Source organism: Penaeus chinensis, chromosome 24, assembly GCF_019202785.1.
Source record: "Penaeus chinensis breed Huanghai No. 1 chromosome 24, ASM1920278v2, whole genome shotgun sequence".
Classification (NCBI taxonomy): domain Eukaryota; kingdom Metazoa; phylum Arthropoda; class Malacostraca; order Decapoda; family Penaeidae; genus Penaeus; species Penaeus chinensis.
The window spans coordinates 9,464,447-9,469,259 of record NC_061842.1 but is presented as its reverse complement, the minus strand read 5'-3'; positions in this window follow the sequence as shown (position 1 = coordinate 9,469,259).

Here is a 4,813-nt window from a genome sequence, read left to right as displayed (position 1 = left end):
TATGAATTTATATATATATGTATATAATTATATATTTTATATATATGTGTGTGTGGTGTGTGTGTGTGTGTTGTGCTGCTGCTGTGGTTCCACTGGATAGAGCACTGGACTCCGATCTTTAGAGAACCTATCTATAAAAATGCGTGTATGTATGTATTTTTATATATATATATATATATATATATATATATATTTATATTATATATCTTTTGTGAACACACACACACACAATATGTGTGTGTTATATATATATATATATTATATTTATATTTTAAATTATATATATTACACACAATATTTATACACACACACACAAAATACACACACCACACAACCACACACACACACACACACACACAACTCACACATAATATAAAATTATATATATATATATATATACACACACATATTTTATATATATATATATATATATATATATATATGTATGTATGTATGTAGTATGTATGTGTATATATATATAAATATATATGTATATATCTATCTATCTATCTATATCTATCTATATATATATACACACACACACACACACACATTGATGTGTATGTGGGATATATTTATAGGGTGCAGTGCACTTCACACAATGCCCTCCTTGCTAAGCAACTAATGTCTCAAAAGATCGCTTGGTTAACCCCGCCGAAGTTCATGATATGCAGCAGGAATTTCCTTGGCAGCCTCCTCATGATTCTCAGATAACAGAGCAGTTACCGTATTCATTCGCCTAACAAAACCGACAGCCGTTAAAAGATGCCGCATCTCAGGCACGCTGTGGTCACGCTGCGGAAAATATTTACCTGGTGCATCTTGGCACCGGTCTCGCCCAGGTGAGGGGACCTGCGCAGGGTCATGAGCGAGGCCACAGATGCCACCTGGATGTCCTTGGATCAGTCCTCGCCGTGCCAAGAGGCCGCGAGGATCAGGCTCACGTCACCCACCGCTCCGAGCGAGGGCCTCATTCCCAGGGTACACGGCGGGCGAGGATCCGAGGTGGCCTTTTGCAGCCGCACCGAGGCGACTTTTAATTCGCATCCTCGCTTCTAACGTCCTCTCTTGATAAAAAGCGATAGTAAAAATGACAGGAAGGGAAATATCTTAAACGATTAGAAAAAAAAACACATTATATAAACTACAAAAAGGATGATGATAGTAACATGCAAGATGACCTTACCGCATTTTCGTATTTTGTATTTTTTTTTCTGTTTTCAGTTCATATAAGGAATGGTGAAAGCCTTAGTGTAAGCACTAAATTTCTTTGTTTGGGAAGACTAGAAGAATGTTTTCGGTCATCCTTCTACTTAAACAACGCTCTTTTATCAGCTTCTACGTCCAACAAAGTATCCTAACGTTTATCCTCGAATGGCAAGGCGTAGTCAGATGTATTTTTAAAGCGGTTGTTTTTTAGATTCAATCCGTTTATCTAGGCAAAAAATAAGTACAGTAATTAAAAACTAACATATCTGACAGTACTAGCTGATCCTTACGAGGATTAAAAAAGCTCTCTTTGTAGGCACTTTTGCGTTCAATTAATTATGGAGTATATATATACAAGTTTAAATTATTGGAAAAGTTGTCGACTTTTAATCATTGAAAAAATAGATATCACAAGAAATTAAATATTAAGTTTCCTTTGATCCTAGACTCATTATCGTATACATTTCTACTTTTTTAGTGTGAATGTTCATGAGAAACTGTGGATTGATACGTAATGCCTGTTCCAATACACGTAGGAGCACACGGACACTAAAAATAATGTGTGTGTGTGTGTGTGTGTGTGTGTGTGTGTGTGTGTGTGTGTGTGTGTGTGTGTGTGTGTGTGTGTGTGTGTGGTCATACCTTGCGTCCGGACACCAACAACATCAATTCTCTTCTACTGATTGTTAATACATCAAATGCATAAATAAAGTAAACATCATTAGAAGTTTCCGGTGTTCTGTTATTACTACGTTCATTTATTAGATGGATGTGGCCACTGGTTCACAGACATGCTCTCAGTCCCGTATGCGGAATAAAATAGTTAACCACAAGAAAAGCTTTTGTGAGCATACTCTGTCCTTACTTATGTATATTGACTATGGAACCTTCACTAAGCCGTAACACTTACAGGTGTAAACTTTCGAGGCCATTAATGTAAAAGCTGTTTTCACTCAAATCATATTTTTGGACGAAAATAATATACTGTCACCATTCTAAATTTACTTTTGCCTCAGACTATGACTATTATATAGTCTAGCCTCTTAACGGCCTTATCACATTGACTTAAATTTATTTTCGCGAAACCCTATGTTTGAAAACCCGCAGAATGTTTGCTGAAAGCGAGGACCGGGCGTCTCTGAATTGCCCTCCTAAGAACTCGGCAGGAATCGGGCTCACTGGAGATGTGCCGCCTCTGTCGGGTTGCTTCGCTTTCGTCAGTAGCTTTTGCAGGCATATTTCTGTTCAGTGCAATCTTCATTGCGCACGAACGAACGAACGGGGACCTTGCAGCACAGTCACAGAACTTGCTGTTGTACAGTGTTTCGTAAATATCTAATTCTGTCAACCTTCATCCTGAATTTTCATTTATAATAGTATTAAACACGATTTAGAAAATCAACAACAATGCATACACACAAATATCTATATCCATATATAAATAGATAGATAGATAGATAGATAGATAGATAGATAGAAAGATAGATAGATAGATAGATAGATAGATAGATAGACAGATAGGTAGATAGAGAGAGAGAGAGTGAGAGAAAGATTGAGAGGATACATGTTTGAGAGAAATTGAATTCTGTTTCTCCAGAGGAATGCCTTCAGTACCCTTATCTTATCGGCGAGCGTTATTGGGCACCGCGCCTTTGACGGCTCCTAAATATCCGTAAGGAAATTGCTGCGGTTTTAGCCACCGGTGCCAGCGTCAGCCTACGACCCTCCGAGAGCCACATGTCGCGGAGAAGCTCGAGCTGCACCGACTGAGAAACCATGAAAATTTAACAGAAAACAGACATTGACAGTTATGTATTCGTACAGTTGTAAATCTATAATGATTTAACATGTAGAAGGCCCGTTGTACTTTTTTTTTTTTTTTTTTTAAAGTATTCCCTTGCTAGCTATGTAAATATCTAGCTAGAAGTTGGTACTGCGGTGATAGTTCCAGAGAACGCTGCCAAAGAGCCCCTAGACCATTTACGACACACTGTGCAAATGTTTACTAACGGAGACATAGGTGTTTGTAATTACATATAATCATGCAGTTCAGTGAGATTTACACAGGTGAGCCTAAATCCTGGCCTATTAGCAACGGTTCAGTCTGTTTCAGCTATTTAGAGTTGTCTCACTACACACGTATGTAGGCAGGCATGTATCAAACACGAATTCAGTCGCAGATCCAAAGAGTGTAAACAAAAACATTCTCACGTGCTTGTTTAACCTTTGTTTCGGATACATACGATATATTACGACGCTTCCTTAAATGAGATTATGCTAGTTTCCTGTCAAAGGCACGTAAGACCTAATATAACTACCTAGACATGACTCAAAGGCTTTGAAGAATTAGAAAAAAAGTATTCTTATAAGATCTTGGAATATTAAATCATGGCAAGATCAGCAATAGAAGATGCTGCAGGTAAACTCAGATTTTATTCAAAGATAATTTCGACTTTTTTATTTTATATGTTTATAAATTAGGTTATCAAGAAACTTCTATGTGCCAGAAACGAATCACAAACAAACAAACCGAAATTCCTTTCCCTTATTTATTTCGTTAAGCCTGCTTTTAATTTTCTGCATCCAGTGCAAAATACTATTTGAATTTCCACTAGACTCAACACAATAAAAGACGTAAGGCGATCTGCGCTTTTCTTTTGTTTGTTCCACCTAGCTGCCCCGAGCCCTTTCGGCGCAGCTGATCATTAGGCGCCCTGCCAGCCCGCCGCGCAGCCCTCCGTCACTCGGCGGCCGAAACTAATAGCCGGGACGACGCGGGTAAATTCTGCAGACGCTGGCATTTTTGCGTGCATTTGTGCGGAAGAGAGCGTTTGCGTAAAGAATTCGGGGAAATATACGAACGTACATTTACACACTGACACACACGCACAGCACGCACAGAAATAGAGATAGATAGATATATAGATAGATAGATAGATAGATAGATAGATAGATAGATAGATAGATAGATAGATAGATAGATAGATAGATATATAGATAGATAGATAGACAGATAGATAGATATATAGATAGATTTGATTTGATAATATTTATTTACAGAACAGTGTACATCCCCTGCAAAAAGCCAGGGTAAGATACCAAAGCATCTATCCAAACTGGCTGTGCTTCTATTTGTGTAGAGGGCCATCAGTCAAACATTAGTGTAACATACATGCCTGAAGGGCTGTGTTATTATCGATGTATTAAAATATCATCTGGCTGGTAAAAAAAACGTTTATACCACTAAGACAAGACCAGTGTCTATAATAAAGTTAATATAAGTTAATCTGTGAACAGTACTATTTGATCGATAGGATGCAGTTTTTATGCAACAGAGTAAGTAATGAGTGAGATTATGCGACTTGGGTGACTTGCAGAGTTTGCAGTGGTGATATGAAACAGGTTTAGCATCAAAAACTGCATCCTGTATAGTGTACTGATATCCTATGCGTAGCCTAGTTAATGTAACCTGTTGTCTCCGCGACAGTCCGTCTAAATTTGATGTCCCAGCAATACTCCCGCAATTCCAGAGAGTACCATGTCCGTCTTTTTTCATCTTTTCAGTGGTGTATACCTGACCCTCATAATCTCTTAGACAGTTGAT